This window comes from Phalacrocorax aristotelis, chromosome 1 (genome assembly GCF_949628215.1).
Source record: "Phalacrocorax aristotelis chromosome 1, bGulAri2.1, whole genome shotgun sequence".
Taxonomy (NCBI): Eukaryota; Metazoa; Chordata; class Aves; order Suliformes; family Phalacrocoracidae; genus Phalacrocorax; species Phalacrocorax aristotelis.
In genome coordinates, this window is record NC_134276.1 from 135,083,599 (window position 1) to 135,094,560 (window position 10,962).

Consider the following 10,962-nt stretch of genomic DNA (forward strand, 5'->3'; position numbering starts at 1 on the left):
CAGCACTCTTGTGCAAACTGGTGAGTCTATTTGCATGCCAGGACAACAAGGTAAGCCCAGGTATACATACAGGTAAGCTGTGGGGAGGGTTGAGGGGATGTTCCTTGCAGTGTGCAGATCAGTGTATGCCTCCACTATAACAACAAGGTCTTTGATGTGGGTTCCCAGCCGGTATAGCGGTTACCTTGGCCCTGGATTTTAGTAAAGAAATCACACTTGATTTACAGTTCACACTTCTACTATTACTTCAGACTTGTTCCTAAAACAATTGTACCAATCTACTCAACAGTTACCCTGATGCAGACTTGTTAGGTTTACAAGCACCAGTCTTAAATGGCCTCCAGGAAACATCATCCCGGCTATCTCCGCATGAAGTCCAGCAAGGACCCATCAAGAACATTACTGAACTCACCATGTTTGTTGCCCTGGATTCCAAATGTTGTGGTGTGCTCTTGTCTGTTTCAGAAATGGTGGAAACTCACCTGGCAATTGTCTGTCATCTATTAGAAGACTATCGTCTTATACTTGTTAGTTGTATCCAAGCTGTTCAAATAATCTTTGCCTGAAAGACATCGTCCTTGTTTCATCAAATGCAGAAAAATACGCTTTTCTATTTATAGTTGGTATATTGCAGGGGGATTTTTTGGTTTTTTTGGGGTTTTTTTTTTGTTTTTTTTTTTTTTGTGTGTGTGATTTTTATTTGGTTTTTTTAATTATTTTTATTAGTATGTTTTTTTACACTGACTGGTGCTTCAGTAATACCTGGCCTATTCAGAATAGCTTTTCCAGTAATAAAATCTCCAACTACATTGAAGGCATGACTTAATTTTAATTACTGGAAAATGACACATCCACATTCTTTCCCATGAAGGTGGAAAAATATGCATTGATATACTTTGATGAAAAAATATTTGATTAATGTCTTTTTGCAAGGCCCTATGTCTTTTGTGCATTTTGTAAGACAAAAATGTTACTATTTATTGAATTATTACCATGTTTTGCAAGATAATGTGAAGTAAAGGATACTTCAGCTGCTTCCTGCAAACAAATCCAGTCTCTTATCTCTTTCTGACTGTTCATAAATTCATGTCTTAGGGGCTTTCCTCTTTCGCATTTCTTAGGCTCGCATTCTCATGTTCTTTATGTGTATTTCTTCTCAGTCTATATCCTCAGGGCCCCGTTATGCCCTCAGATCTTCCCATAGATATAATGCCTATGGGAATGCCCTGAAAGGACACCACCAACCTTGGAGTATGGGCTGGGTAGGGGTGGAGTGGGCTGTGCCTGAAGGTTGTGTTCTCAAGCATTTCTTTTGCTTTTTTCCATTGCAGTACAGTCTCAAAATGTCACTTTGAACAGCATAAAAATGCCTTTGAATGATGAGGTGAGGAATGTAAAGGAGAAAACGTGGGGAGGATAGTATGAGGAAATGTAAACAGGGGACATAGACTGGGCTTATGTAGGGGTGCAGCTCTCTGCTTTTGATCTTGCCCTTGAGTATTTTATTCTTTAGGAACTACAAATTGAGCATTCCTGAGCAGCAGCAGAAATTCATAATCAAACCCATGTAAAGCCTCAGATGCTTTCTGTAGACCTACCCCTGGAGGTAACCCAGCTCAGACCCTGTTCTAACCTGGAGCTGGATTACTTCGAAGGACTGCCAGTCCCAACCTTACACTACTCCAGCTCAGCTCCTTCCTTTCAACCCAAAGAAGCACTCCAGGGAATCGAGTGAGTCCCTGGAAAATAGTTAGAGATCTGCACAAAAATCCATGGAGTCCCTGCTAGCAAAATGAAAGAAAGCAGTTTGAGCTGACCTTCCAGATGTGGATGTTGGATATCTTCTGCAGGCTGATTGAATGTAAACAACAGTGGCAGCAAATATGGGGGAAAAGGTCCTTAAATGGATGTGTTCAATCCTCCTGAGGTTTGTGAATGGTGAGCTGAATCCTCATGACTATGAGGGTTTGATTGCTGCAGTAACCAGTCCTAAGCCCTTATGCCACCACTGTATTACAAAAAAAAAAAGGTTTCAAGGAGCTAATGAGAAATCTGTTTGTTATGTTTTTTCTTCTAGTACTCACTGGTGGAGCTGAAGGTGAGTAGGAAATGCCTTTGTTTTTCATTATTCTTACTCCAAACTAGAGGATGAAGTAGAGCCTTTTTGTGCGTCTGCAGTGGGCAGTGGCTGACCTGTCCAGGCTGGGAAGCTGTCTGCTGGAAAGTAGCATTTTTTTGAACTGTGAAGTAGTCATCTACTGGAGGATCACCCAGAGTTCTCTCTTGTCCTGTGAAGGGACAAGGACATAAGAGAATGCCCTAGTCTTGAAAGGTCTCCTTCATCTCACTGGAGATGCTTTCTGCCTGTTTGGAGCTTTGTTCTACTTTCTAGGTAGGCCAGAAAGACAAATTGCTCAGCTCTGTCTCCTCTCAGGCTTATCTTAAGAGTAGATATTTGTTGAACTTGTGCATGGTTTTCTTAGACTTTTTTTCTGCAGATGAGTTCCACAGACCGAGACAAAAAAATACTGAAGGTTCAAGTGACAACCTTACTAAAGGAGACTGTGAGCACACAATCCAAATGAACTCTTATCACCAATAGCACTGGTGTGGCTGGGTTCACTCTGGGTACAGCTGCCTGAAATAACAGTGAAGTTTCTGTGGAGCTGAGCTTCTGTCTTCTGTTAGCATTTGAAGGTAGGATTCTCTTTGCTATATCTTGTAGTTCCCATTTTATTTTTAGGAGGATCTCAAGAGTCTCTTATTCTAAATAGACCTAGTGCAGTTTTGTTTTCTCTATGCTCTGAAAAAGTTCTGGGAAGTCCCTGACAGTGTGGCTTCTGTGACTTGTTTATTCATAACCTTGGTAGTTCCAAAGATGTGTTTGAGACAAGTCTGTGTTTTTCTGTGTGTGAATCCTTACCACTCCATAGTGACACCTGTCCGTTGTTGTGTGTCTGACTATGAGTAAATTCAGACCCAAGTCACAGATTTGTTTCTGGATGTCTTTAGTCCAGCCAAGTGATTTGGTTGCCTGCATGTGCAGAGGTACTGCTAAAGTTTTAACAGACAAGAATTGGCTCTGTGTTGTTGAAAAAGCAAGCTAGTCTTGTTGGATTCCAGCCATATCTATGGGTAAATCCAGCATCTATTTTTCATGCTGCCAATCTTTAGAGATAAATAGCTTATTTGAAGACTTCTGGTATGGGTACTCATGAAGCTGTTATCTTTGTTTCATGTGTCCCATAATGCATCCTGCTGCATTTTCGTATTGGCATGCGAGTAACCCGTGTAGCTGAATGCAGAGTGTAGGGCTTGTCAGATCTTGTTGGTCTGTAACAATGGCAGTATGCTGCCTCTGAAAATGGCTAATACCACAAGCTGTGGAAGAAATTGAAATGAAAATGTAAATAAATAAGGGACAACTGGGCGTTAATTCCTTGGGAGCCATTTCTGCCTTGGTGAAAGCAGCTGATATTTAGTGTCAGCATAAAAACAGCTTGTACCCACGTGCTGCAGATATTTCTGTTGCTGTATATATTATAAAATATTATTTTATAACATGTAACATATAATTAGTATTTGATGCTAAGGGAGGAGAGATCTAATCTATTTTAGAAGCACTTATATCTGGGCTAGTCACTTTGTGTTCCCTGGAGAGCTAATGGTGAAAGATAAGCTACTACTGGGTGCTGTGTGTCTGACTGTCTCTGGAGGGTTATCTTCAGACTTGAGTCATCTCACCCTAGAAAAGTTCTGTGAGTGTCTCTCCCTACTAATTGTAAAGGGAACCTAAAGAATTAGTGTCGATGAATATGCTTAAAGATGGCCAAGATAAATGTTAGTCTTAATGTCAGATTTTTATAGGCATTAGTGGTGTGGTCTAACTGCTCTGGGATCTGTATTATAGTGAAGCCTTGTAGTGCTTTGGGGTCTTTTGGGAATAACTGATCTATGTACATCTCAGCACAGGACTACCACTTAAACTGAAAGGCAACTTAGAGGCACTGTTGTGCTTGAGCCATGCTGGTGCTACTCAGCAAAGGGCACATTGCACCTGAAATCATGGAGCTCTGTCTGAATAGCTGCATGTTTGTCTGTATTTCCTTTTCAGGAGAGATTTGCAAATGAGGATGCTGTGCATGAGTTGGGGACAATTGGTCCATACTACCACAGCAGCTATTTGCACCTGCGACTATAGTACAGCACCACCAAGAGTTACCTCAAAGCTAGGGCCTGTATTGGGTTCTGGCCTGTGCCAAGGAGTGGGAGGTCCGGGTGGATTATGATACTGACCCTGTGGACCTCCTCTTCTTTGTGAGCACCCTGTGGTCATAGTGGGTGGAGGACCTGTGTGTGTTGGAGTGAGGCAGTGGTGGCTGAAATCAAGATGCTGTGGGTGATGGCAAAACTGGTCTTGATTGTAGTGTCTGTTGTCTGTTCTTAGCACATGCAGCCCTGGAATGATCATTAGATACAGTCAACTGTTCTCCTGTTTCATAGCATTCCTCCACCCCTTCCCACGGTTGGTTCCCCTTTTCTTCCAGACATAGTAACTAGCTGTAACCTTTGAATTTACTTTTAAAATATACTGGGTGCTTTTCTCTTCTGCTTTACTTCTTGCTGTCTGATCTCATTGTATCTTTCCTGGCACTAGTAGAGTCTGAAGGGATGGAGAATAGTTTCAGAGAGGTGAGTTCTCAGCTGAACATGTGCTGTGCTGCTTTTCCAGATGATGGGAATGACAGGTTTGTTGTGATGGTCAGAAACTCATTGACCTCAAGAAGGATGTTGGAAGTCACTTCCAAAGTAAAGGAGGCTGTGCCCTGTTGAGTGCAGGGACACCTCAAAATTAGAGTGGGTAACTGAGGAAGGACTCTGTCTCTAGGAGGGAATAGTGTTAGATCTAGTTGATTAGACTTGCACTTCCTCCTCGTTTTCCCTAGATCTGAAGGTCTCTTTCTCCATCTCTCTCTCCTTCTCCTCCAGCTTTGCTCCCAGCCCCTCACTGGGTGGCTCACACCATGTTCTCTGGTGGAGGCCTTTTTGCTGACAGCAGAATTGAAGGTTTCCCTGTACTTCAGTATTCAGGTGAGGCTTACACTGAAGCAGACTGGGGAAGTAAGAGAGGTGCAGAAAGGGTAGGAAAGAATGAGACAGACATTATCTCTCTTGGATTGTACAGAGAGCTCTGCTGAAGCAGTGGAAGAACTACAGTCAAGCCACTACCTCTGACAGGTTCCTCCTGCTCCCCGGCCACTTTGTCCCTGTTGGAGCCTGCTGCTGTAGGTCACATTGGGGTTTCACAACAGCAAGGTATGCCAGGGGCAACTGTGATCCTTCAGCTGAGGGCAGCTCCCACCTGGCTGTGTGCTGTGTGTGCTGTGGACCAGAGTGTGCTGCTCCCAAGGCCAGAGGATGAGCTCCGCAACAGCAGCCTGAGTGGCTTGCTGCAACAGGCAGTGAGGCTGCAGGATAGGGAAGAAGGACAGAAAAACTGCTGAGTTGTAGAAAGAGCTGAGCTGATAAACGGACAGCAGGTCCCAGTGGTGGGAAAAGAGCTGGGGTCAGAACTGCAACATTTGAGATCAACTGATGCAGGCTGAAGTGCTATAAATTATTTGATTAAATATGCTTAAGTGAACAAATAAGAAGCCTTTATTTAAACTATTTAATCTTTTTTCAGGCTGGTAACCAGTATACACTAAGCAAATATTGTCTACATTGCCTTTTAAACCTATTTTTGCTATCTAGAAATGTGTGCTATGGACATGCATGTTTAATCAACCCTGTCACGTTAATGTTTCAGGGTCTTCACTTTTATCAGTTTTTCATTATGAGAATATAACAAGATAAGTATCAGGTTCTGTTTCTCAATTCATTCCAGTAATAACTTCATGGAAGCTGAATTCAATTAATGCACAAATCCCTCAGCACTTAAAATATGTCATTAAATAAAGCTACTTTAGGTGTTTTGGATTCATGGAAAGTAAGCTTGTCTAAACATATTTGACATTTACATGGATTCAATTTAAACAAAGCAAGATTTATCTCTCAAAAAATAATTAACTGATTGATTTTTTTCCTCCTGTTCTTCTGGTCACTGTGTTCCTCAGTGTTTCAAAAATCATAGAGTTTAGCTCCTCACAGCTAGTTCCTATTTGCAGATAGGAAGGGCAAAAGCAATTTCCATGCTTTTGCAGTCCCAAAGGCTCCTTCAGTTTGAATTAAGCTAGTCATTACTTTGAACCAGGTGAATAAACAGAAAAAAACCGGAGCATTTGTTCTAAGTGCTGAGCTGCCTTTGTGAATCCCAGGTCTCTATTCCTTGTGTTTATTTCCAGGAGTACCCATGGCTTTCCCTCTCCCCAGACAATCCACAGATAAAGCAAGTCACACCCCATCAGTTTTTCCCCCTGAGACCTGGATCTGGGACCTGATCCCCACTGGCTGAGTCCAGCTTAAATTGTTAGGTGTCGTTTGGGGACTGCTTCTTTGGACACAGCACCCCTGTATGTGAAAGGTTAATATTTCTGGAGGAAACATCTGCTTGGCGTTGAGCATTGGGGTTTCAACTTGGCCCTGGTTATGAGTCACTGTGCAGCCCTGAGCAAGTCCATTCCCTTTCTACACTTCAGTTTCTTAGAGGGTGATGTAGCTGGTCTGTGTTCTCTTCAGCATTGCTAAACTTGAAAAAGCACAGATGGAAGTGCTACAAGTAATCTTAGTATTTATCCTCAGAGATTTTTTTTTTTTAATTTATTTGTTTTTTAAATGGGCATCCTCTTTCCTTTATCCTGGGATCTGGTTTCTTTTCAGGGGCTCAGGAGAGAAGAAAGTTCGAGTCATCACCCCTAATACTATAACAGAATGGAAAGCCAACATGTTTTGTGTCTTGGGCAATGATGGCTTTGAGATCTCTCCCACAGTAGGACTGATGGCCTTCAATCCTTTCTTTGTGGGTCTGGCCTTACCATATTCTATGATTTGGGGAGAGTCATTTGTGCTGAAAGCTGCTATGTTCAGCTGCTTGAAAAAGTGCATTTAGGTAAGGTCTCTCCTCAGTACAGTAAAGAACAAGTCTTCCTAAACTCTCCTTCGCTACTTAGGTAGACCTGACTGTTGGTAGCCTGTTTTCCTGTCTCAGACTCTCTCTCCTAGGCTAACAGTCTCCATGACCAAATGCTTCCTGAGAGCCAGGCAGTACATCTTCATAGGTGACAAGATTATCCAAATGGCTGTGAAGCAGATGGCTGGGAAGCAGCAAGACAATGGCTGCTGTGCAAATATGGGGCAGCTCTTCCCCATGGCCACAGATGTGCAGCCAAGAGGCCTGCTCTTGCTCACTAGACTCTCTCCATGGCAGGTGTAAATTTGGCAAGGGGCTGTGTTTGCTTATGTCTACATACTAAGGGAATAATAAATAGCGACATAGGATATGGGATAACTCTTGATGGGTATTTCTCTGAACACCCTAATTCTGCTCTTCCATGTGACAAGCAGGATATGAGAAGTGACTGTATTTGCTTCTCCTCAGAAGCAAGTTCAGGAACCCTTTAGAAGAAAGACCTATAGAATCTTACAATAATATAGGTTGGAAAAGACCCTTAAGTTCATCAAGTTCAACCATAAACCTAACACTGTCAAGTCCACCACTAAACCATGTCCCCAAGTGCCACATTTCCATGTCTTTTAAATACCTCTAGGGATGGTGACTCAACCACTTCCCTGGGCAGCCTATTCCAATGCTTGACAACCCTTTTGGTGAAGAAATTTTTCCTGATATCCAGTCTAAACCTCTCCTGGTGCATCTGTGCTGTGTATGGGAACTCTGTGAGCCATGGCTTCACAGCAAGGGGAAGCTCAGCATAAGGCTGATGATGAACTCTAGGACTTTATCTCTCCACCTCTTCCTCCTTCTTCTGACTTTTCTAGAAGGGAAGAAAAGTGGTCTGGAACCAATAGGGTCCAAGCAGCTTCTGGCCAGAGTGCCTGCAAACACAAGAACTGGGAGATCCCCTGCTTGGCTGTGGTACTGGTGTGTTGCCCTCTAGATTCCTGGCTGGAGTCATTCCTGGAACCACAGCATGAGACCCAGACGTTGCCCAGCTTTCTGCACATATAGCCAGAACAATATATGTTATGGTGTAAATCGTCTCACTGCTCCCTATGGAATACAAATGTGCTTAATTGCTGTAGAGTGCCCCACAGCTATTTAAACAGCTAGGTGAGTACTCCACCTAGCTCAACCCCATAACACTGTGTGGTGTAACACATCCTCAGAGTAGGTGCAGAGACAGAAATTTTAGAGCTACCTTTAGCACCCCTGAAGTCTTCCTGGTATTTAGCAGATAGGCCCCTTGACAGCTATCACACCTTCCTTCAAATTGTTATCTCTGGTTGAGTCTGGATGCTGGATGGAATAGCTGGTGTCTCTGCTATAGGGAGCAAATGTTTTCACCTTCTCTATGTGCAGTAAAACAAGGAGATAGAATCAGAGCAGAACTGTGGGGTGGGAGAAGAAAATAAGCTCAGAGAGGAGAAAAGAGCTTTGTTAAATAGAGACTATCCCCCTGACTGAGCAAACCAGTGTCCGGGAAGGGAACTACCCTGTGTGGCAGGTCCCTTCCCTCCAAGTGCCTGGACATTATGGCTCTACTCCTCTGTGAACTGGCAAACTGCTTACTGTGTCCTAACCTGTACAGCTCAGCAAAGAAAGGCTAACGAAGATAGCAGAGGAAAGGGAGGGAAGCAAGAGAAGGGACTGAAGAGATTGCCAGAAGAAGAAGAAGAATCTCTGATACCTTTCCTCAAAAGGAATAAATCTTCCCTGTCACTTTCTTCATGCAACCTCCAGAAAGACAGCACACCTGTGTATCTGGCTATGTGTATGTGTGTCATCAAAATAGCTGGTGCAGACAGAGCAGCATTGTGAATTGTGTCTAACACTGAATATTTGTTTTACATTGATGCTTCTTCCACACTCCTTTTAATTTTAAACTTCTGAGCCTGTGTTCAGTAATTGTGGGCAGGTCTCTGTCACTTGCTGCATGGTTCATCTCCAGTTGTATGCTCAGTCCTACATTAAATGGAAAAGGAACAGTCACAAGATTTTTAGGAAATATCCTAACTTTGGGTGTAGCCTCCTGTTCATGTCTGGCAGTGTCCAAGGTATTCCACAAAGGTCAGCTTTTTGCAGCTGCTGCAATGTCTCAGGTCAGTTTATTAGAACTATTTCCATACAAAATGAGTTTTGTTTTGTCCTTCTGCCAAGAAGGAGCTCCTTGGGTGTAATCAAAGTTGCTACTTAATTGAGAAAGTAAGTGGCTTTGCCAAAATTAAGAATCTCACATAACACCTGACAAATGGGTCCACAAATGTTTTACGTGTGACTGAAGCTTCACCACAATTATTCTGGTGGAACTTGCTTTATCTGGGACCCCAAACTTTACCACCAGATTATGGTTGCGGTTTGATTCTTTAATACTAGAGATTATTCCTAAGCCACAGCATTCAGATCTGGAAGTCTTTGTGGCTATTGTTGAGCTGATTTACCTACTTGTAAACAGTTTTCAACTTCCATGAGTGCTTGTCTACTTAGTGGCTAGATTTGAATTTACAAGTGTGTTGGTTTAGACTGGGGTAGGGTTAATTTTTCGATAGTAGCTAGTTTGGGGCTATGTTTTGGATTTGTGCTGAAAACTGTTGGTAATACAGGGTTGTTTTCATTATTGCTGAGCAGTGCTCACACAGAGTCAAGGCCTTTTCTGCTCCTCACACCACCCACCAGTGAGTAGGCTGGGGGTATACAGGAAGCTGGGAGGGAACACAGCTGGGACAGCTGACCCCACCTCACCAAAGATATAGTCCATACCATATGATGTCATGCTCAGCATATAAAGCTTGGGGAAGAGGAAGGAAGGGGGGGACGTTTGGAGTTATGGTGTTTGTCTTCCCAAGTAACCATTACATGTGATGGAGCCCTGCTTTCCTTGAGATGGCTGAACACCTGCCTGCCGGTGGGAAGCAGTGAATGAATTCCTGTTTTGCTTTGCTTTTGTGTGCGGCTTTTGCTTTACTTATTAAACTGGCTTTATCCCAACCCATAAGTTATCTCACTTTTACTCTTCTGATTCTCTCCCACATCCCACTTGAGTGAGCGAGCACCTGTGTGGCACTTAGTTGCTGGTTGGGGTTAAACCACGACAAGTCAGGATGTAATTCAGAGAAGGGCCAAGAAGGTTCAGAAGATAATAGGTGCTTTTCAGGATTGTGTGGAAATAGGCTGCAGTAGCTATTTCTGCCCTTTTGTGATTCTGTATGCAAAGCTGCAGGTTTCAGAGTTCGCATCTGTTCTTTGGAGAGAGATTCGTGGCTTGCCCATGGTTCAAGAGCCGTCTTATGAAGGTTTCCAAACACCCTTAGGCATAGTTCCATAATTCTCCAAAGCTTAATTCCAGTTAACAAATTTAAAGCCTACAATCTAAAGGCTTGCACTAGATTTCTGGGCAAAAATCTCAGAAGATCTGTGGTTCTTTGAATGATCTTGGTATAGGAGCCAGGCACTGAGAGGCATAGAACAGTTTACATTATGTTGCCTTCAAGCTTTCTGACCCAATCAGTTCCTGCTCCTGCTGTGTTTGTCCAGCTGTGTTCTCAATTCCTTGCTTGGCTTTGGTGCAGTGGAAAAATTCTGCTGTCAAAGCAGCAGAAAGTGGGTGCAGCAGTCTACCTTGGCATCGTGGAGAGATTATTTTTGAGATTACTTTTGCATTATGTTATGGATGCTGGTCAGGTTGCAGAAACATTATGGCCTCACAGATTTTCATGAACCTTGCATGGACTGTGAAATATCCTTAATGCAAAAGTGTACTTTGCTATCATAATACAAGGATATCAAACCCCATTGTCTTTGAAGATGCTACACAGTAGTTACAGAGTGTGTGTATGTGTATGTAAGAG